General features: G+C 36.9%; 1 protein-coding gene across 2 annotated transcripts in view; it reads left to right on the forward strand.

The window, feature by feature from the left end:
• The window catches only part of Pdgfd (platelet derived growth factor D), a 177,683-nt gene that overhangs the window by 42,041 nt on the left and 111,183 nt on the right, over nt 1–24,459 (forward strand). The window lies entirely within an intron of this gene.

The raw sequence follows: 24,459 nt of genomic DNA on the forward strand, positions 1-24,459 counted from the left end.
ATATATTAGGCTTTCCAAACACTAACAGTAGTGGAGATTGCATATGCAGTATTCATTACAGAGATGATAGGTTTTTCTGTAGAGGGTGTTTTATATGCCAAATTTTAAAGTGTAATGGTGAGAATATTTCTTACATACCATAATGTGCTTCAATTAAAACTTTCTATCTTTCTCTTTCTTCTTTTCCCTCCCTCCTTTCCCTTTCCTCCCTTTTCTTGTTTTCTTTATCGTTTTTGTGTGTCTAAGGTAGTCAGTCAGTGGCAGTGTGACAGGAAACAGATGTTAGAATAGGAATTTTAGGTATGAATGGCAAAGTGCACTATGACTGAAAGCAGGAGTTTGCACTTTTCCCTCCTACCTCCTCCTTACAGGTGAAGGTTGACAGGCCTGTGCACTTGAGTGAGGTGGACAAATCATCAAAATGTTTCAAAAATTATACATCATTTTGGGGTATTTCCTGTGTTGACTGTGCCTAATACTGGGTTTAAAACATTGAGCAAATATAAATATAACTCTTTCCATCATAGACATGATGCCATACTTGAGGGACACTAAAATAATAAAAGGTGAACAAACAAAAATTAATGGTACTGAAAGGGAAGAATTCTGAACTTTCCAGATGGGATTAAGTTAGCTAGTCAGAGACTGTCAGAGAATGTAATATTTCAACTAAAGTAGAAGTGAATGGAGTGAACAGAACAGTGGAGGTCTCCAGCTGGAGATCTCTAGACAGGAAATCCCACATGGAGAAAAGAACAATGAGGCATGGAAGACTGTGAGGCATTGAGTAGCCAGAACACTGTTCCAGTGAGCATGCCATGAACCGGGGGTAAGAGACCTAGGGAGATGACCCAGGTTGATGCCAAATAATGCTGATTTATGGACATATTTACAAGTTTTTCTGTGTTGTCAAATTGTTGAAAATCTATTGAAGGGCTTTAAAAATAACACAGAAGACTTGATGTATGTTTTAAGAGTATCACTTGGCAGTATGTACTGGAGTGGTAAAAATGGAATAAGGAATCCATTAAGGAGAATGCTAACATTTGCCCATGTACGAGATGATGTCATGGGGCATGGAGCTAGCTGTAGTGTCTTATGTCTATAATCTTGGCTACTTGGAAAGTAGAGAGGTTCAGATTTAACAAGTTTAAAATACAAAGAGTTGATGGAGGAGAAAGTCTAGAATGAGGTGAAGAATTGAAAGGAGCATAAGCATGGATAAACTATTCTTCATCCTATTCCCAGAGAGAGTTGAGAAGTTGGGCAGAAATTGGAAGAGATTATGCGATTAAAGGAATAGGTATTGTAAAGATGGAGATGCTGGAGTAGAAAGGGGAAAGAAATCTGTGCAATAGCTTCAGAACATGGGAGGTGCCAGTTATTACAAGAAAAGGTGAAGGTGTGTGGAGACCCTCTTAGTTTATAATTTGGTGATGTAAGTTGATGAGGTAAGTGAAGTGTTACGGCTTCTATTTTTTTCATTGAAGAAAGCAGTCATTGGCTAAAAGTGAGGGAATGTGGAAATTAGAGGAATTGAAAAATTTGCAAGAGTAAACAAGAAACTTACTAATAATAGTAAACCACACTATTGGTAACAAGTCCACAGAACCATCATAGGTAATATTAATCAAGGAAAACAAGTAAAAAATGATTAGAAAGAAGAGCAGTTTTGTCTACTTGTGTTCACACTATTGGAGTAGACACAAGAGGAATTAATCTTGCAACAAAGCACTCAGGTTTTTTTTAGCACCTAAGTAGGAGAGATATGTCTGTCCTTTCAAGAGAAACTGAGAACCCAGATGCTCTGACTCTATATTTATGCCTGATTCTCCAGGCTAAGTATTCAAAATGCTCATCCCCACTCTGTAACTTTTCCCTAAAATTTTATCAATAATTTTTTTTTATTTTGTACACATCCAGAAGTCTCAGTGCACAGGGAAATTCTCTTAGGACTATGAGCTTGTGGAACTTAGAAGCACTTAAGTGTTAGCGAGCTGAAAGCAAGATGAATGCAGGTACACAGTGTAGAAAATCCACTCACTCAGAAAGTAAGTGGGAAAAGATCTGCAGTAAACTGTTTAGTATATTACAATCCTGTGCTAGATATTACAATCCTGTGCTAGAATGAATTTGCTTTTTCTAGGCTATTTTTTAATGTCACAGGAAAGCATTAGTCATGTTCTCAGCCTACCTGTGGAGTGACTCATTCTTTTCTTGGGTCAATCAAAAAAAATCAAGAGAAACAATGAGAATTATTTTTAAAGACCCAATATTATTATATCCTGTTATTTCACTTTTTTCCTTACTTTTTTGCAAGTCATCACATTGATGTATATGTTAGGAAAGCCAACACCATAGATTCTGATCTTTTTATCGGAAGAATTGTTTCTCATAATTAAATTTCTTGTATATGTATGTACATATAACTCATGTGTTCTATACAATATCATACTTTTAGGAGGAACAAAGTAAGACTTTTCTTTTTTCTGGAGATATATCTTCATTATCTCAACTTTAACTTAGATACTTTCTAATCTGTTAGAAAAAAATCTATTGATTGGTCTGAATATTTTTGGAGTTGACTTTGACGTTATAAAAGTTATGAGTTTAATTCCCAGTCTGCTTTGCTATCTTTGAATTTGGAGATTCAAAACAATGCAGACATTAAGGGATTGACTCTGCAGTCTTCTCTGGTTGTGAAAACAACTCCTTAAAAATAAATGTGATAAAATTAGTTCTTTCATGAGGCTTTCCTGAGTATTTAATGAGTTGAGATGCCCACAGTGTTTCTGGTTATTGCCTGGTAAGAAGTAATCACAGCAAAGTTTAAGCTACAGAAACCATTGGGAGGCCACATAAAGTAGTTGAAAAATCCTTGTCTTATAGAGTCAGAGATCTGGAGGTCTGAATTCTGGCCCTGATGTTAAATCCTTGTGTAATCTTAGGTTGTCATCTTTCTCTCTGAGCTTTAGCTTCGTTAATCTTTTGAGCTTAGAAACTGTTTTTTTCTCTCAGCCTTAGTTTCTTCATCCTAACACGAAAATAGTTATTTTTATCCCTTAGGTTTGATGTTAAAATTACATGGAATTATATGTAGAGAATACATAACAAGACCCTAAATCTAAGATTTGCTTAGTATCTACTGGGACACTTACATAATGTCAGCCTCTTTATTGCTAGCCAGACTTGTTTCCTTCCTGATAAAACTAAGTGTAGTTATTGCTGACAGCTTACTCAATACCCATGGTCTGTTGCACCTATAAGACCCTGGATAGTAGATCACTTTCTCAGTGAGGTGTACGTTTTGGAAGAAGCCAAGATCAAGATTATGAAGCCATTAATCATACAATGGTCATTATAATTATTTATTGTATAAACAGTAGAGGCTCTGTTCTAAGTATATGAAACATAACTCATAAGAAGTAAGTCTTAGCACCCACTGAGATGTTTAACTTGTCGATATGCTGTGAAAATGGGCACCCTAAGGATATTTTGTCTACCTGTCCTGTGAACATGTTGGGCCTATCTCAGAGTCCAGTTGCTGCAGAGAACACAATCTGTGTTGGAACGCACACCCCAGAGGCTGTTAGCACCATCTCATTGAGTAAATAAAACATTTCCTGCAATGCTAGCTCTGTGAAGTTCCTACAGAAAAGCAGAAGAGCTGCATGGAGGGATGATGCCTCTTCCTTGTATATAATTTAGAATCTTTATTCCTCCTATCCCATAAAATAAACCAAAGTATTGATTGTCCAAAGGAGTTTCATGGTGATATAATGTGCTTTGATCAAATTCACCCCTTTACTCTTTCTCATTCCTCCTTTTTACTTTTTAGTCAATTTTACATGTTTTATCGCTATATTTTTGTGTGTATATAAAATACTTCCATCATAATCACCCTCCTCCCTCTTTTCTCCCTTTCCCCCTTAGACTGGTCCTGCTCTCCAAGCCATCTATTTTACTCATATATCATTATTTCTTATGCTCTATATTTCCCATATGAGAGAGCATGTCACATTATCTTTTTCAATCTGATTTCTTTTTTTAACATAATGTTCTGTGTATGACATAATTCCATTCTTCTGTAATACTGAATAATATGCTACTATATATATATATATATATATGGAATATATAGTCCCACTCACATATTGATAGCCACTTAGCTGATTCAATAGTTTAGCTCTGTGAATGGGACTGAAAGAATCATAGGTATGCAGGTATATATTCTTTGCTGATTTACATACTTTCAGAAATATGCCCAGGAATAAAATAGCAGGACCATATTCTAATCCTATTTTTTGTGGAATCTCCATGCAGATTTCCATTCTCACCAAAAAGAGGAATTTTATTTTTAAGAAGGGACATATAAGTTATCAGAATGATTTTTAGATATATTCAAGCTGAAACACTGTTTGTACAACCATTTCCACTGTGTGCTTATACACATAAAAGCAAGTATAGTTTGGGCCAAAGACTGTCAGAGACTCTAATTTACAATGCCTCATTCTTTTTACACCTAAGGCATTGGCTATACGGCTCTGTAAATTACACTGACTTCTTGGCTGGCTAAGGGGCCCTGGGGAATGCTATAGGATTTCAACACTGGCCTGGTAGCTTGCCTGAAGGGCTTTAGAGAGGCTAGGTGCATGCCAAGTTGCTACAACTGTCCCAAAGCTGTAATGTAAACTGCATGGGGAACACATTGAGTCCTGCAGCATCTGTGGGGACCACTCCTGTGAGAGACCCAAAAGATCCATAAGGTGACATTCTCTAGGCAGAACTGGGGGAAGGCCTCTCTGAACTCTTGTGGAAACACAAGATGAAACAGCAGCAGCAACAACAAACCAGAGTCATATAGGCCATTTTGATAGTTTTCTCCAGGGCAGGCAAATGTTTCTTGAGGAATTATATTTTTAAAAAGCACTGAGTTTCTTTTTTCAATTAATGGCATTTTTTTCTACAGTGCATTATTCCCCCATATGCTAGTATTAAACATTTACCAAGCACTAAAAGTGATCTTACAACTGCAGAAATTGGGTTGTAAATTTCATAGTCATGGAAACCACAAACCAAAATGTGAAAAATCAGTCTTTGTAAGATTCATTGCCTATTGTTGCTATCTTAATGTGATGCCAAGGACAGTGTACTGAAGAAAACAAAGAGTAAGTACCATGAATAAGAGCTCTTCTTCCTATCTTCTTCAGTAGCTGTCTATTAAGGATGAGATGACACTTTAATGAGTTTTCTGGAAACTATAAATGTGATTGATAAGGATATTAATGGTTTTATGTTGTTGACTTTTGTGAATAAGGAGGGAATTGCACTGTTCTGCTATACTCTAGATCTAAGACAGGTCAGTTGGCAGATCTGTTTCTAGGGAGTAGTGATAAATTCCTGTCAAATCTATACAGTTTATTTTCTTTTCTCTATTGTAGTAATTGTAGTAGGCATGCCACTAATAAGTTGGATTATTGTGACAAATGGATTCTATTTCACCCTTATATGGCAAGCTTTCATTTAAAGTAATCTTGAGGTAAATTCATTCTTCATGTTGAGGAAGTTGAATCTCATGGAAGTTCTTTCATGTTAGGAAGTTGCATCTCATGGGAAGTCCATACACTTCTAAGACTGCCCAGCCTACAGACTTTTTGTGATCCACTTCCCAAGCTATGAGGGGGAAATAGTAACTTGCCCAGCTAGAAAGGTGGGTCAGCTGATGGGATTCTTGCCAGAGCTTTTGGTAAAGTCTATATTGTGACCTGATTGGAGTTCTATATGTATGATTATTAGTTTACTCTTACAATTAATTGTATTTGTACTTTGTATTAACTCAGAGTTTCTAGCATTAAAGCTACATTAAAAGGTTTTAATCTTCTGTATCTAGAAAGATGGGGTGTTGTCGCTAATTATTCATTGTTGGTTAATAGTGTTGCTGTGAATAATTTGGCTTTTCAGTGCAGTAATTACATGATGGGGGTTGGAGCTCCGAGTATTTCTTAAAAGGGAAGAGAAGACACTCTAATCTCTTCTTTTTTTCTTCTTTCTAATCGTCCAAAGCTAGTTTAACTACTTCCTTGACTCTCAAGGGAACTCCAGCATTTATCATCTATATGAATTGTTCTTGTGTTCAGTGTTTGCCTTGTGTTTGAGGTAAAATAATCCACAAGTTATCAGTTATCCTTGAGAAATCTGAATCTAAGATCTGACCAAGCTTGAGCAAACAGCAGTAGTTTGACTTTGAGTTCTCTGTGGTCATAATAAAAGAAATTAGGAATAGACTCTATGTCAGATATATTGAAAAGATGCAGAAAACAGACTACTTACAAAAGGAAATAGTTCTTTCTCAAGCCAGTGGAACGATGGTTACTGCATTATAAGTAAAGACTATTATTCTACATCTGTGTTTATAATTTACCTTTGAAGGGTTTAAGTACTGTCTCTCTGGTGACCTGGAATCTGGTATAAGAACATTACTTGGCACATAGGAGGACGCTGTGGTTTGTTCTTTCCATTCCTGAGGCATCTTTGCTTACATCTGGGTCTGAGCATATGCCTCAGTTTTCACTTCAGTAAAATAATTTTGTTTGCGTTGTATTATCTAAAGGGATTGAGCAAAATGAGTATCCAAAAAAAGTGAATTTTATTACAGACTTTGGGTGATATGTTGACCTGACATTCATATCTTTTGGCCTAAACTCTGCTCTATTGAGGCAATGTTTATTTCTGACTAAGAAATCATGACATGGGAAGTGGTGCTGGGGCTCAAATATTGAGCTGTAACCTTGAGCTGAAGAGGTCAGGAACAGAGCTCAGGCCCAGAGTTTAAGCCCAACAACCAACAAAAAGAAAAAAAAAACATGACATGGAGAGGAAAAATGGAGTCATTAAACATATATACATTCCAACCTATAAAAATGCTACTAATAAGAAATATTCCGTTTTTATGCTGAAATAAAGATGGAATATAGTAGTCCTTTATGTTCCACATGTCTTTGATTATAGACCATCAATTTAAGGGCAGCTCTGGAAGAAGCAAGGGAAAACAAACAATAAACAACATTAACAACAACAAAAAAACAAGGAACTTACACTGTTTTGTTTTTATCTAATATCCTCTGAAAGTTAAGAGTTCCTCTATGCTTTCTCCATACAAAACAGATCGCCGGTAAAATATATAAATTATCCCTGTCTTCTGTTTTTCCTTTATCTCTCATATCTGCTTCAATCAGTAAGCAATGAAGATGTATACTCCCTCAGTGCCATTTTCACCAACACCCTTCTACTCTAAACTACCAGTTTTGCCATGAAAGTGTGTATGTATATGCATATAGATATACACATATATGTATATATACACAAATATGAACATATATGTATATGTGTATATACATATAGATGTGTATGTACATATAGATGTGTATGTACATATAGATGTATGTGCGTATATGTATATACATATATATATACACAAAATAAACTAGCTTCCAGATCAAACCCTCCCCTGTCTAGAGACTCCCCCACCATATCTTTGCCTGTTACCATCCACCATAGACATTTATTATCCAGAGAACTGATCTTTCCAAATGTATGAATCAAATGTCACTTCCAGTTTATGATTCTGCAGTGGGCTGTCTTTCCTTTAAAATGCAACCTCTTTAATATCTAAGTAATTGAAAAAAGCCAGAATCAGAAAGACAATTATACATTTTTCTCTCATATGCCAAATCTAGATTAAAAGGAAAGATAGGAAAACAGAAAAGGTCCACAATGGAGGAGGTAGGACCATGGGAGGAGAAAGGGGCAACATAGGTTGATGGGGGAAGTATGAGTGAAAGACATTGTTATGTGCAAGTATGAGCTACTCATAATTAAACCACAATTCTGTAAAGTGAGTGTAATACAAGTGATGACTGTGATTTTTTACTTTATTTAAAATGAGATCATTAACAATATTCATATTTTATTAAATCAAGAGTTGTCAAATAACTAGGTCATTTTAAGTGAAATTCTAATGAATTATAGAATTAATTTAAAACTTTATGGGTACAAACACTAGGTAAGAGGAATGGTTAAAATGCTTAAGTGTAGATAGGAATTATTATATTTCTTTAGCAAAGGCAATCCATCCTGCTGTTTCTGGAGAAAAAGCAAAACACTGTGTCAGTGGCTGATCGAACTGCTCTTATAAACTTGGCTTAGTCTGCACATTTTTCGTAGCTGAATATCCTCCCCCACAGCTGCAATTACAAAACTAAACTGTATTTTTTTACTGTTTATGTCAACATTGCAGCAGTAAACATGAAATTTTATCGTTGGATGAAGAGACTTGATCATCTGGACTATGTATTCTTTGTGATTCTTAGTTCATTTTGAGTTGATAAAAAATTATAGGTTTCTTGGTGGAAGAAGAGTAACTTTTGATGATTTGTTTTTCCAAGACATTAAATAACAAACTGAGCAGGGATTCTGAGAATTTTTCAATCTGTCACATTAAACAAACAACTTCATCTCTTACCAAGATTAACAATGAATTTTCTATCAACAGAAGCTTGACAATATAACTCTTATCAACATATTGTTAGGATTATGCCAGTACTTGCTTAGGTGTTGTTTTGGTGTTTCTCATAAAATAGTAAAAAAAATTGTCACCTGTATCAACTTGTATATCATACATCTATTGTGTATAAAGTGGTATCCTAAAAGATAATGCCTTAAGAAAATTAGAAATCCCTTGATAATTACCCAAAGAAGTGCCAAATTCAGGCTGACACTAGAAACTGGAGAGGAATCTTTACAAATTTACTCATGACTATGGAAACTCAGAAGCCACCAAGATGACTTTCGGGTGGTGAAAAAGGTTATAATATGTTTAGGTGATGACATTTACCAGTCGTGAGTATAAAATGAAATAACCTGCCAACTTATAAAAAGACATGGTGTGGGACTGGTAGCATAGCCTAACAGTAGAGTATTTGCCTAGCATGAACAAAACCTGGGACTGAATCTTTGGTACACAGAAGAAAATAAAAAAAAAGAAAGAAAAGCCCAAAGTGTTTCAGTGCTGTGGCTCAAGTGGTAGAGCTCTAGCCTTGAAAAAGCCGAAGGACAGTGCCCAAGTCCTGAGTGCATCCCCAGAACTGGCAAAAAAAAGAAAAAAGACATGATGCAAATTTAAATATGTATTATGTATTGAGGGAAAAAAAAGTAAATCATAAAAGACTATGGACTATGGAATTCCACCTGACTGACATGCCAACATCTCTGAAGATAGTAAAAAAACTCATGGGAAGTTGGGCCAGGTGGCTCCCTCCTGTAATCTTATCTACTCTGGAGACTAAGATCTGAGAATTGCTACTCAAAGGCATAACAAGCACTAAAGACCATGAGACTTATCTCAAATTAACCACTAGAAAACGGGAAGTGACACTGTGGGGCAGTAGACTTGTGCTGAAGAGGTCAGGGACAATGCCCAAGTCGAGTCCAAGCACCATGACTGGCAAAAACAAAAAAATCATTGGATGACAGAACTCACAGGAAGAGAGATCACAAATAATTTTCTAGGACAGTGTACATATCCTGTGTGTTTCTGTAGTTATGATTACGTGTTATTAGACATTTGTCCAAACTCATATTCATTATAGTGAATTGGAACTGCAAACTATGATCTTGGATAGAGGGCCATAGTTTCACCAATGAGTGAATCATGCAGGTCCCCCAATTGTAATAGATATACCACCTGATTTGTCTGTGGGAAGATATTAATGAAATTAACTGGGTTTCTCACCCTGCACTGGAATTAACTCCAGATGGATCAAAGACCTCAAGGTAAGCACTGACACACTGAAAACTTTACAAGAAGGAATAGGAAATACACTAGGCGTCCTTGGCACAGGTCGAAACTTTCTTAATAAGGACCAAGAAACACAACAAATCAGAGAAAGGCTAGATAAGTGGGACTGCATTAAACTGCAGAGCTTCTCTATGGCAAAGGACATAGCTAGTGAATTAATTAGGAAACCTACAGAATGGAGAAGATCTTCACTAACCATACAATGGACAAAGGCCTCATATCTAAAATATATCAACAGCTCAAAAAATTGAATCACTCCAAAACTAATCTCCAAAGTAACAACCATCCCATTAAAAGATGGGCCAAAGATTTACATAGAGTCTTCTCTGAAGAAGAAACAAAAATGGCCTATAGACACATGAAGAAACTCCACATCTCTAGTCATAAAAGAAATGTAAATCAAAACAACTCTAAGATTCCACCTCACTCCAATTAGAATGGCCATGATCAAGAAAACTAATAACAACAGATGCTGGTGGGGATGTGGCCAGGAGGGATCACTACTACACTGTTGGTGGGAGTGCAAACTCATTCAACCACTATGGAAAGCAGTATGGCAGTTCCTCAAAAGCCTAAACATAGAGGTCCCCCATGACCCAGCAATTCCACTTTTGGCATTTACCCAATCGTCCAGAAACAAGGACATACTAAAGCCACTAGCAAAACGATGTTCATTGCTGCACTATTTACCATAGAAAAGATATGGAACCAACCCAGATGTCCCTCAGTTGATGACTGGATCAACAAGATGTGGTATTTGTACACAATGGAATTCTATGACACTGTCAGAAAGAATGACATTGCCCCATTTGTAAGGAATGGAAAGACTTAGAAAAAATCATATTAAGTGAAGTAAGCCAGACTCAAAGGAACATAGGCCTAATAGTTTCCCTCATTTGTCATAATCAGTAGAATCCTTGGGCTCTCCTAGCAGAGATTAGCAATAGAACAAAATCTAGAGACATTAGGCCAAATAGTATGACGCTAAATGAAAGGACCTCCAGGATAAGGAAACAAAAGCCATATAATGAGTAACTGCTGTCCTTAATGTACTATGTCATCGCTCATCTCTTTTGCCATCCCTTGGTTACATATTGTTACAATTTTTCACCTTGTTATCTGATATATTTTATATGTGCTTAATTGGTTGTTTGAAATTGGATAGGGAAGGGGGGAAATCAAGATAAGCGAAGGGAGGGTGGGAGGGAAATGCGGACCATGTCATGAGAAAGGGTATCAATGTTTGTGAAGTTATGCACCTTCTATGGTGAATATAATGTAACCCTTCTATTAATCACAATAAAAATTATAAAAAAAGAAATTAACTGGGTTTCTGTGAGAGCGGGGATGGATGGGAAACCTCTGAACTTTTCCCTTTGATTTTGCAGTCTAAATATGCTTTAAAATATAAAGCGTTCATAGAAACAAATGGAAAGAAGAATGCCCTGTGTCTTAGTTTTTATAGGTTTAGAATCCAGGATGACTTACAGAGACAATTTTGACTATGGTTCTTTCTAGAAGTTAGTATCAGAATGTTCTTTAGGGCTTAAGTTGTCTACAGATTAAATGAGGATTTGGCTCCACACAGGTGCACCCATGTAGATAGTTGTTGGTGCTGCTTGTTTATAAGAGCCATCAGTTTTTCCTATGTAGACTTCTCCTTAAGAGTCCTTGGGTGATCTTACTCATGTAATCATCCCAGCCAAGAGGCTAGTTAGAACCTTGAGTGGCTCTTACTGCATCATTTTGTATTCGCCTCCAATATGGAACCAAATTGTGTTATCCGTGCCAAACTAGATACTCAGTGAATGTTCAGCACCTTAAACTTAGTTTTATTTTCTAGACATTTTAAATCCAAAGTAAGTATATCTTCTGTACTAACCAAAATTACATCAAGATTTCTATTTTTTTATTGGAAGATATTTTAATCCAGCTACTACTTTTGAAATATCATTTAAGCAAACTTTCTAAGAAAATTTAAAAGAAAATCATATTTAGATTAGCCTGAAAATTGGAAAGATCAATTTAAAAAGCAATTTTAAATATTTATTTGGTAAGAAATTGTCAGTAGCATTTAACATTTAAAACTGTCTTTTGGAAAAGTTGGCAGCCTAATTCTGAATATCTAAAATTAGGCTCAACAATACTCAATGTTGAAAAGTCTTGAATACGTTCCCTATAAATGTTTACTTTTTCTTTTCTTTTTTGAAAATTTCTATACAATTTAGTATTTGGGGTTTACCTGAAGTGACTCCAATCTCTTTGTATGTTTCAAAATCAAGATTGAATGCCTTGTTACATAGATCTTCATGTGGCCTCATTTCTCCCTTGCTGATATCTGTGCCACTTTGGGTTTGGCAAAGGCTGGGGCTATGAAGAGATTAATCACATGTTAGCAATAATAGCAGACTTGTCTGAAGTGCCCATAGCATTGACTGGTCTTTTTTCTGTCCTAATCTCCACTTTGTGTTGCCACTATCATACTTAAAAGGCCCAGTGATATTTTATTGCGTGTATTTAGTGGAATGAATGAATGAATGAATGAGTCTGTGTCCAGTAATGTGCATCATTTTTTGCTTATGATTTGGAAAGCAGCATTTTTCAGCCATACTTCTTTGTATTTTCTATCAGGGAAGGGGAAACTCACAAAATGAAAAGTTCAGCTCTGCAATTTGTAACTCATTGATCTTAGTTTAGAGTGTAATTGGTTTTAATACATTAAAGATTTGCTACTTTGGTTTTTCATACTCATATAATCCTTGGCATTATTGCTTTTATTGACAGAAGTATTAGTCATAGTGTTGTATTTACCACATGCTAGTGATCGCTCTTTCTATTGTTTTCTATAGTGCTTTACTATATGTACCACCCATTTATCAATTAAATCAAATTTTGCCTTGAATGATTCTTGGTTTCCTAATTAAACAATAAAATGTCATAAGACAAGGTTATGTTTTGAATCCTGTAGTACCAAGTTCAGTACTTTTTAGTTGGGCACTGTGATTGCAGAGATTGCAAATGAGCCAAAATAGTTTACCTTGATTACTAGAGATTTGCTTTTCTTTTCTTCAGTTGGCTTTATTCAATCTACCTTCTGTTTCTCCATTCCCTTCTTCTCTCCTTCCTTCTTCCCTTCTTAAATATGACCAATAGAAATCTCCTCAGGTTTGAAAGCCCTGTGGCCTCTAAGATTGTTTTAAAACAGCTGCTGTGTCTATGTCTGTGTGATATTCCTAGCAGTATCTGATTAGAGAGGATACTTTAAAATGTCCAATGAATGATTGAACTGATCAGGCTGAATAACTAAATTACTGAGTGATGTTTAGCCTCTACTTCAGTTAGAGGATAATTATTACTTAAAGATTGTTACTATACATTGCCTTACTTTTTTTCTGGTTAACACATCATATTCTGCCTGGCCTATGTCATTATGTAATGCTTATTCTTTTGTTTGTACCTTTGGAAACCTACAAACTTAAAAGTGATAATGCTTGATCATATTTGGAAATGCTGTCTTGCGATCAGAACAGTACTAACAAGAAAGTTTAATGATTCAGGCAAGAAAAGGCCCTTCTTTCTATACAGAGAACACTAGAACAATTTTCCTTCACATCAGCCCCCATTACTGTAGGATTAACAGGTAGTATTCACTCATCAATTTCTGCATAGGTGATGATACTGACAGTACTGTTGTCTTTGAATTGAGAGAATGACATCTATTTCAGAGCATATACAAAACCGACTATTTATAGAGGGTTATAGCTCTACTCAGAAATATAACTTTGTAGTTTGTCTAAATGCCACTCAATCATGTTTTATCCTCTACATACTTTTGCCATTGATAATTGACTTGTGGGAATAGAAATATGTACATTTTCGTGTAAAGATTAAAATTTCAGATTGCAGGTGCTCTGTTACTTTACATAAGGGGGATTAACCACTAAGTAGAAAGCAAAAATATCTCTTAGTCCAGAATTAGTATTTCTGTTCAAGAAACTAAAAGTGCTAATAATTTTATAATTATTTAGAATATTTTAGAAGTTGAGTGAGGTGGAGAAATGGCATAGTGCAATGTTTTCCATAAGTAAATGCTGTCATCCTTCATTGCTGAGGTAGTGAAGACACTGTGGCAGATCTCTTCTCTCATTTGCCTAGATAGTGCAGCCTGGGTTGTCAAACAAACATGTCTCTATTGATCTGAATTCACTGGTTGAGGCTATTTCAGATATCCTAATTTGTTCGCTATTGCTTTAATTGAGAAAAATGGAATTACGCTATCCATTAGAGTGAAAACAGCAACTTAGCCAATTATTTTTAGAGCAACATTCAAAGGCAATTTTAATGAACATCGTGAGAAATGCATTTCTTAACCTGCCAATTGTTCAATGGAAGCCTTAAGTATAATTAAACCTGTCTAATGCTAAATCCTGTGCCTGTATTACTTTTAGTCCTGATGTTTAAGATTTAAATATGCATAAAATATGTAAAATGAATAAAAATATGGCATAATATTTCTTCTCTCCTTGGTAAACAGCTAAATGCCTAAACACCAAATAATTTATTTAATGAGAATACATACTTTAGAAACTCTCCATGTGTGTGTAGAAAATGCCATTAGAAACATGAAATAATACTTGGTGGACTGCCTTCCTAGTCAACTGTGATTATACACTGATATTAACAAGCATTTGGGGTGAGATCTTACTGAACTTTCAGGCTGAGAGGCTAAAACAGGTATGATACACAGTAAATTATTCAGAAAAAAAGAGAAATATATAGTTTGGGCTGGGGATTTAGCTCAGTGGTAGAGTGAACGTGACATGCATATGCCAGCCTGAGTTAAAAAAAAGCAACTGTGGTAATCAATAGAACAAAAGGAGAGATGCTGTTCACTGAACTGCTCAGACTATGGGGCACTGGCCATCTTTGTATTTGTGTAGAGCAGCACATGCAAGTGTGGGATAAAATCCTCCTGATGTCGTGATGTCTCCTTCTACTGTCTATACAGTTCAGAGAAGAGATCAACATTTCCAGCAGTGTCCCACCCCAGCGGCCAATCAACCTCAGCCAAAAGCAGTTGAAATAAATCCATTTGATTTTGAGGATACTAGGACTTGAAGTGGGGATCTTGCACTTGCCAGGCTGGTGTTCTATGGAGCCAAATTTCCAACCCTTTTCCTACTACTTACTTTCCAGACAGGCTCTTTCTTCCTGCCCTGCCTTATGTGCCTGGATTTAAATCTACTTCTTTACACTTTCCATGTAGTGAGGGTTGCAGGTGCATGGTGTCCTACATCCAGCTATTGTATAGATCAAGGAGTCTCATCAACTTTTCATTTGCCTGAACTGGCCATGAACCATAATCCTCTCTACTTTAGCTTTCCAAGTAGCCAGAAAGATAGGTGTGAACCTCCGCACTGGCTCAGTTTGAAAACCTGCACATCTGATCTCATTCCTGGTACTGGTCTGCAAGAGTGGGATGGTCCTAAGCCCTACTGAGTCTTCCTTTCTTCACCCGTGGAATAGGGATCAAAATACTAACACGTTCTTAGAGAATGATAAGAATATTTAAAATTTGAAATACCTCCTAAACTATCTCCCTTTATAGGTGAGTTTGTTTTCTTTCTGTACTTCCTGTACAATATGATGCATGGGAGGAAAGAGGAAAACTATCTTAAGAGGAGGCAAATGTAGGCTGCAACTATGTAGGCTATAAGGAGAGAGGAAAAGAATGTTTAGTTCATGAGAAGGAGCGAGTAATGTCAGAAGAAAGGAGATGAGTTGCTAAAACATGGCATTGGTAGGGTTGGTAGGTCTCTAGAGAGAGTGTCTCTCATGTCTCAGAAGCAGTAGGAAATCTCTGATGGAAGAAGCAGTGCCACTTATGTAGTTGGATCAGTGCCACTGCTCATATAGTCACATGGGGAGCCCTTGATGACAATTCCCCTGTACACAGCCTTCCATCCACCCACCAATGTGGATTCAGGGGAGCTCTGTGCAGCCTGGCCGTGCAGACCTGAGGACAGCAGAGGAAGCCACTGAGACTGGGGGACAGGGGAAACAAGGGCAAAGAGCATAGTTCCCAAGGGCAGATGAAAACCCACATCCAAGGCCATTGAGGCCCATCAGTGTCACAAACGCATTCCACAAGGCCAGTGCTCCAGGAGGCATGTCCACAGAGACCATAGGTCAGCTGGGTCCCTCTTCCCTAGCTCTGTGAGGGTCACCTTCTCCTAGATAGCATTTTGAAGGGGACATGATTAAAAAATGGTTGGGAAATCCATTTTAAAATAATTGAACACTTACCTCTAATGACAAGAACAACGTAGCTTTCTCATTGAAACATGGAAATGCATTTGTAGGTATTTCAGTGGAATACCTTGGAATGGGGCTCATGAGAAAATTACAGAGAAGCTACTTATTTTTGAAGTGCCACATACGCTGGATATACAGCTTCACTCCTTCAACCATTTCCAATTATAACGTCATTGACTTTTATGCTTGGCTGTCCCCCTAGGCCTGTCAAATTTACCATTAAACTTGTTATCTCTTGTTAGCTTTCCTTTTACCTGCCTCCCTCCATTCTCCAATTCCCATTTATCCTGCTTTTCTGGGTTTTATGGTGTGTGTGCGGCGGGGGGAGAGGGAAGGGCCTTGGGGGAGGGGGAGAACCAGAGAGTGAATATCAGTTGCACAAGCCAGACTCCACCTAATTCTACTCCCTTAGTTCGACTGTGCCCAGCCTAATGTTTTTGTTTTTTTTATTACAAACTGTTTTTCTAATAATTGCAAACATTAGACACATTCAGATTGATGGCTATCTTATGAAGTAATTAGCCTGTTCTCTTCAAAAATAACAAAGTGATGAAAAGGGCATGAACAATTTCAGATTAAGAGGTTCTAAAGAGACATAACAGTTGAAGTCATGTTCTAGGGTTCTCATATATTCTTAAGGACATTATTGGAACAATGTAGACACTGAAAATGGTTTGTAGCATCTGTAGATTAAGTAACAGTATTTTATCAATGTCAGTTTCTTGATTTTAATGATTGGACTATGTTATATAACGGTATTTTTTGTTTCCAAGAAACATCTAGAGGTAAAAGAGTGACATATATGTAACTTACTTTCAAGTTGTTCAGAAAAAATACACACACAATGGACAGAAACAGAACAGGATGAAAAAAACAAAACAAAGACTAAAAAAATTAACAGAACTTTAGCAGCTGCTTTCTGATCTCCTATATTGAGAACAATTCTGTGGGAGAAAAACTGACTCTTGAATGTATTGAGTGTGTGTGATAACACACTCTTCTCTTTCATTTAACTGCAATGTTCATGGCAGTTTCACATACATAATTTTCTCTCCTCTGCAATCTTATTAGCATTTATTCCCATGAAACAACCAAAGAAGGGAAGCAAAAGCATTTTAATTAACTCAGGTTTAATACATTTCCCTTATCTGTCCTGGCTGCAGATACCAGATGAGCATAACTACTCTATTTCCAAACCATCTTCTTGATCAGAGACAGAAGACTGCAGGAAAATAAAGCCTAGAAATTCATTTAGTTCTAGTTAGATTATGGGCATGACCAGAGGCCATTTATCCTTCAAAATATCTAGAGAATTTAATTTTCTATTTGAATCTCAAATTCTTTGAAATTTTCCTGACTTGCTAAAGTAACAGAGCACCTGGCTGATCTTGTTTTCTTCTAGGCTTGAACACTTGTAACATTTAGAATAGAATTTAAAAGTCTTTGTGTTAGAGCATTTAATTTGATTTCAGTCCTATAGGAAGTTTCTTTCTTTATATGTCTGGAACAAGAAAATGTGCAAAGTATACTTTTCAACTGGATGCTTAATATTATCAGAACAATGTCTATATTAATAAAGATTTAGCAGATACCTGCATGTTGAAAAGAAATTTTCAAATATACTTGAGAAACATCACAAGCCATGATTGATTCCATTAAAAACCTGTCATATCCTCTAAAATACCTACAACAACCTAAAATACCTTTAAGTTCTTTTGTTTCTAGACAAATATTTGAAAATGTGTATATGGTTATAGAGTGGCCGTGGAAGTAATATACACATAGAATTTCATTTATTAATTATTCATTTATATAATCAGTATAAAATTTATGAAAAAAGTAAATGAATAAACATGGTTTAGGTGGTAGGTTTAGTATGGCCTTGTTTCTGGACATTTGGGTAAATATCCAGGAGTGGGATTGCTGAGTCATAGGGGAGCTCTATGTTTAGTCTTTTTTTCCATATATTTTTATTATAATTAATAAAGGGATTACATTATATTCACCACATAGAAGGTGCATTACTTCACATACTTTGATACCCTTTCTCATGTCTTAGTCCCCATTCCCCTCTCCCCACCCCCATATGTTTAGTCTTTTGAGGAATCACCATACTACTTTCCAGAGTGATTAAACAAGTTTACATTTACCAACAGTGCAGTAGCTGTTGGCCTTTTGGCCACATCCCCACTAGCATCTGTTGTTATTAGATTTCTTGATCATGGCCATTCTAGTTGGAGTGAGGTGGAATCTCAAAGTTGTTTTGATTTGCATTTCTTGAATGGCCAGAGATGTAGAGCATTTCTTCATGTGTCTATTGGCCATTTGAATTTCCTTTCCAGAGAAGTCTCTGTTTAAGTCTTTAGCCCACCTTTTAATGGGATGGTTGTTTCTTTGAGGATTTGTTTTTGAGAGATTTAATTTTTTGAGCTGTAGGTATATTTTAGAGATGAGGCCCTTGTCTGTTACATAGCTAGTAAAGATCTTCTCCCACTCTATGGGCTTTCTATTTATGTTGCTCGCTATGTCCTTTGCTGTATAGAAGCTCTGCATTGGAACCAACCCTTCCTCACTGGACGAATGGATCAAAAAATGTGATGTATATACACAATGAAATTCTCTGCTGCCATCAGAAAGAATAACATTGCCTCATTTGTAAGGAAATGGAAAGATGTGGAAAAAAATCATAATCACTGAAGTAAGCCAGACCCAAAGAAACAGGATCCATGGTTTCTCTCATTAGTATGTGTCTAGGATTTTCCTAGCTGAGGAGTGCAGTAGCTCAGAAGTTATATGCCTATGGTCATATAGGATGAGGCTAAACGAAATGAATTCCAGGATAGGGAAGCAAGAGAAATATCCTTCTGGTTGCTGTTTGTAATGTACTATGTAAAGTTATTTCTTTACTCTTTGGGTTTCTCCCCCTTTTTCCCCCTCATGGTTTATCCCCTGTTGTTGCTGTATCTGACTTTGGTACCTGGTGTATTGTATATACATTTATTTGTTTAATTGAATCAGGGAAGGAAAGAGGAATAACAAGATGATGAAACAAAGGCTAAAGGATGAACCAGTGTAACAGCTAGAATCACAAGATAACATTTTAGAAATGATCTTTACAATTTGGGAGGGGGTGAGGGGAAGGAAAGTGAGAGAAAAACTTGGGAAGGGGTAGCAGTGTTCAAGAAGTAAAGTACGCGGAGCAGCCGTGGAGACAAAGCAGCTCTTCTGAATCAGAGCAGCAGTGCTTCTTGGCGCCGCAACCCGCTGCTGCAGACAGAGCGACACAGAGCCTGCGCGAGCCCAGAGTCGACACCCAGCCGTGCACGGACCTGCCAGCTTCACGGAACCGGAGAACCCAGCAATTTAACAAGAAACTCAAGAAAAATGTCAAATCAAGGAATAACATCCCCCACCCAATATAAACAGACAAAGGAACAGTCACTGGCAAACCTAGAGGAGAGTCTTCCAAGTGCTATACAAATGCAATTGATAAACATCATTAATGAAAACTGTGAAAATATAAAAGAAAGAGATAAGGGAGGAAGCCATAGCTAAACAAGCGGAAACCATAAAAAGGGTGATATATGACAAAGGAGAAGCCATAAAGAAGGCCATAATAAAGGTTTTTCAAAGAATAATGGATGAATTCATAGAATCCAAAAACAAAAAGGTGACCGAACTCCAGCAAATGTCCAAAGAGAATAAAGCTACTGAGCTAACCACTCAAATGGAAATCAAGGAGCTAAAGAAATGCATACATGATCTAAAAGAAGAGATGCAAGGCATCAAAAATGAGCAATTAGAAGCAAGGGAGATGAATAATAAAGTAGATAGCTTTGATAGCAGGTTAGTCAATGCAGAAGAGAGAATTTCTGGGGCTGACGATAATTTAGTTGTTATAGAGAAAGAACAGAAAATGAGTCAATCCAAATCTAGGAAATATGAGAGAGCGCTTCAGGAGGTCCAAGATACAATTAGGAAGCCTAATTTAAGGCTAATTGGTATTGAGGAGAGCCTGGAGAAAGAGGTCAATGATATGGAAATATACTTCAGGGAATCATCTTAGAGAATTTCCCAAATATCCAGAAGGGTAGGCCCATCCAGATACAAGAAGCTTTTAGAACCCCAAACAGACCTGACCAGAAAAGAACATCTCACCGCCACATCGTAATCCGAACTGGATCAATAGAAACCAAAAAAAGGATCCTAAAGGCAGCCAGGGTAAAGGGTTCAGTAACCTATAAAGGAAAACCAATCAGAATAACCCCAGAATTCTCAGCAGAGACCATGCAAGCAAGAAGTGACTGGAAGCATATATGTCATGCCCTAAAGTCAAAAAACTACCAACCAAGAATACTGTACTCAGCTAACCTCTCATTCATAACTGAGGGATCAATAAAAACATTCCATTCCAGGGAAAAGCTGCAATAATATGTCGCAACAAAACCAAAACTACAGAGAATTCTCAAAGATGTTCTATACATAGAAAACCAAAATAAATGCAATATAGGGAAAGAAATGGCACCTAAACAGCATACCATCTAAGTACCACAAGAACTGTCAAGACACAGATCCTAATGAAAGCTTTTCATTGGTAGGAACTAATAAATATCTCTCAATCCTAACTCTCAATGTCAATGGACTTAACTCTCCAATTAAACGGCATAGGCTGTCTAGTTGGATCAAAAAGCAAGAGCCATCGTTCTGCTGTCTTCAAGAGACACATCTTCCCCCCAAAAACAAACATTTTTTGAAAATGACAGGTTGGAATAAACTCTATCAATCTAACGGCCCGCATAAACAGGCTGGAGTTGCCATCCTCATATCAGATAAAATAGACTTCAAACTAAAATTAATGAGAAAATACAAAGAAGGGTACTACATACTACTAAAGGGATCTTTCCTCCAGGAGGACATAACCATCCTAAATATCTACACACCTAATCCCGGAGCACTGAACTTCAACAAGCAAACATTACTTTCACTGAAACCATACATAGATCTAAATACACTGATTGATGGTGACTTTAACACACCACTCTCACCTAAGGACAGATCAACGAGACAAAAACTCAACAGAGAAACCTTAGAACTGAACAACTATATAGACCAACTAGATCTAACAGACATCTGCAGATTATTTCCCCCAGCAACAACAAAATATACTATTTTTTCAGCAGCACATGGAACATTTTCCAAAATAGACCACATCTTAGGCCATAAAACAAACCTGGACAGATTCAGAAACACTGAAATAATTCCCTGCACACTCTCAAACCATAAGGGCATCAAATTGGAACTGAACACACATCTCCACCAACGAAAACCCTGTAACACATTGAGATTGAACAACACATTGTCGCATCTCCAATGGGTCATCGAGGAGATAGAAATCCAACAGGTTATTAAATTTAACAATAAGGAGCACACAAAATACCAGCTTCTTTGGGACACGGCAAAGGCAGGACTCGGAGGATAATTTATAGCTCTGAGTGCCTACAATAACAAATTGGAAAAATTACAAACCAACAAGTTAATGTGTCACCTTAAACTCCTGGAAAAAGAGCAACAAACCAACCCTAATCCCAGTAGAAGGAAGCAAATTATTAAAATCAAAGCAGAATTAAATGATTTGGAATCCAAAAACACTATAGAAAGAATCAACAAAACAAGGAGTTGGTTCTTTGAAAGAATTAACAAAATTGACAAACCGTTAGCAAATCTTATGAAAAAAAGAAGAGAGCATACCAAAATAAACAAAATCACAGACGAAAATGGTAATATCCAGACAGAAATTACCAAGATCCAGAGTATCATGAGGGAATACTTCTCAAACCTTTACGCCAACAAATTTGAGAATCTAGAAGAAATGAATGAATTCCTAGCCAATATTAACATACCCACACTGAACCAAGAAAACCTAATTCAAATAAACAGGCCTAGTTCAAGCACTGAAATAGAAATGACAATAAGAAACCTTCCATCTAAGAAAAGCCCAGGGCCACATGGATTCACAGCTGAATTCTATTAAGTTTTCAAAACAGAGCTCACAACAATACTCCTCAATCTCTTCAACGAAATTGAAAATTATGTTCTTTACCAAACTCATTCTATGAAGCCAGTATAGCCCTCATCCCCAAACCAGACAGAGATTCATCAAAGAAAGAGAACTATAGACCTATTTCTTTGATGAACATCGATGCAAAATTTCTCAACAAAATACTGGCCAACCGTCTACAACAACTCATCAAAAAATTATACAATATGATCAAACAGGATTCATCACAGGGAGGCCAAGCCTGTTCAACATATGCAAATCAATTAATATAATTCAACACATCAACAGGAGCAAGGACAAAAATCACATGATTATCTCAATAGATGCAGAAGAGGCATTTGACAAGGTCCAACACCCCTTTATGTTAAAAGCTCTGGAGAAACCAGGAATCCATGCAACATTCCTTAGTATAATAAAGGCTGTGTATGGCAAACACACAGCTAGCATTATACTTAACGGCGAAAAGCTAAAGCCATTCCCTTTAAAATCAGGAATGAGACAAGGATGACCACTCTCTCCACTCCTCTTTAACATACTATTAGAATTCCTAACCAGTGCAATAAGGCAAGAAGCAAGCATAAAGGGGATCCAGATAGGGAAAAAAGAAGTAAAACTATCCCTCTTTGCAGATGATATGATTCTGTATTTAAAGAATCCCATAGACTCTACTTCCAAGCTCCTTGAGCTGATTCAAAACTTTGGAAGGGTAGCAGGGTATAAAATTAACCCTCAAAAATGAACTGCCTTCCTCTACATCAACAGGGAGAGGAATGAGGCAACAATCAGGAAAGCAACTCCTTTTGCAATAGCCTCAAAGAAAATAAAGTACCTAGGAATTACCTTAACAAGGATGTAAAGGAACTTCTTGATGAAAACTTTAAAACCCTGAAAAAGGAAATTAAAGCAGAACTGAGGAAATGGAAAACCCCCCCTGCTCCTGGATTGGAAGAATCAACATCGTGAAAATGACAATCTTGCCAAGGGCTGTCGACAAATTCAACGCAATACCCATCAATATCCCAATGTCATTCTTTAAAGAAATAGAAGAGGCAATCCAAAATTTCATATGGAATAATAAAAGACCCAGTATAGCAAAAACACTTCTTAGCAGAAAGAACAGCACAGGAGGACTTTTAATACCAAACTTTAGACTCTATTACAGAGCTATAACTATCAAAACAGCTTGGTACTGGCACAAGAACAGGCCTGAAGACCAATGGAATAGAACTGAGGACCCAGATATTAAACCACATACCTATGGCCACCTAATCTTTCACAAGGGAGCCCCAAAAAAGAATGGAAGAAAGATAGCCTCTTCAACAAGTGGTGCTGGCAGAACTGGTTAAGCACCTGCAGAAAACTAAAGTTGGATCCTTCTTTGTCACCCTGCACTAGAATTAACTCCAAATGGATCAAAGACCTCGAGGTAAAAGCCAACACACTGAAAACTTTACAAGAAGGAATAGGAGACACACTAGGCCTCCTTGGCACAGGTCGAAACTTTCTTAATAAGGACCAAGAATCACAACAAATAAGAGAAAGGCTGGATAAGTGGGACTGCATTAAACTGCAGAGCTTTTGTATGGCAAAGGACATAGCTAGTAAATTAATTAGGAAGCCTACAGCGTGGGAGAAGATCTTCACCAACCATACAATGGACAAAGGCCTCATACCTAAAATAAATATATCAACAGCTCAAAAAATTGAATCACTCCAAAACTAATCTCCAAAGTAACAACCATCCCATTAAAAAATGGGCCAAAGATTTACAGAGAGTCTTCTCTGAAGAAGAAACAAAAATGGCCTATAGACACATGAAGAAATTCTCAACATCTCTGGTCATAAAAGAAATGTAAATCAAAACAACTCGTAAGATTCCAGCTCACTCCAGTTAGAATGGCCAGGATCAGAAAAACTAATAACAAAGATGCTGGAGGGGATGTGGCCAGGAGGAATCACTACTACACTGTTGGTGGAAGGGCAAACTCAGCCACTATGGAAAACAGTATGGCAATGCCTCAAAAGCCTACACATAGAGCTCCCCTATGACCCAGCAATTCCACTACTTGGCATTTTCCCACTCATCCAGAAACAAGGACATACTAAATCCACTAGCACAACAATGTTCATTGCAGCACTATTTATGATAGCAAAGATATGTAACCAACCTAGATGTTCTTCAGTTGATGAATGGATCAGCAAGATGTGGTATTTGTACACAATGGAATTC

The sequence above is a fragment of the Megascapheus bottae genome, chromosome 27 (assembly GCF_031878675.1).
Source record: "Megascapheus bottae isolate mThoBot1 chromosome 27, mThoBot2.hap1, whole genome shotgun sequence".
NCBI classification, from domain to species: domain Eukaryota; kingdom Metazoa; phylum Chordata; class Mammalia; order Rodentia; family Geomyidae; genus Megascapheus; species Megascapheus bottae.